Below are 459 nucleotides of genomic sequence, written 5' to 3' on the forward strand. Positions count from 1 at the left end.
GCACAGAGCATTTGTCAGATATTAGGAAGGATGTGGCCAGGATGGGGGTGGCTGCACGGTCTTTCTATAAATTCAGTCCTCCAAGGGTTGAAACCAACTGCTGCCGAGGGGTAGGGGGACTGAGTAGGAGTCTCGAGAAGTGTGGGACAGCTGAGATCAGCAACTGTGGGGCTGCGGCACGGAGTCCAGGACGGATGAGGTGTTGCCTGGTCAGCAGACACAGATGTGAGTTGGCCCCAAAGACAGAGTTGGAGGTGCTCTCCAGCAGTGTCTGGAGTAGAAGGAAGGGCTGTGGGGCTGCTTGGGGGCTGGGAGGGAGCTGGCAGGGAGAAAGGGGTGGTTTGGAGCTGGAGAGAACAATCACCCCACAAACCTACTAATGTCCTCAGACTTCCTGCTCCCCTCCCCTCCCACGGTCCCCAGCTGGAGTGCTCTGCTCTGACAAAAAAACAGCACCAG

The sequence above is a fragment of the Bos javanicus genome, chromosome 3, assembly GCF_032452875.1.
Source record: "Bos javanicus breed banteng chromosome 3, ARS-OSU_banteng_1.0, whole genome shotgun sequence".
NCBI lineage: Eukaryota > Metazoa > Chordata > Mammalia > Artiodactyla > Bovidae > Bos > Bos javanicus.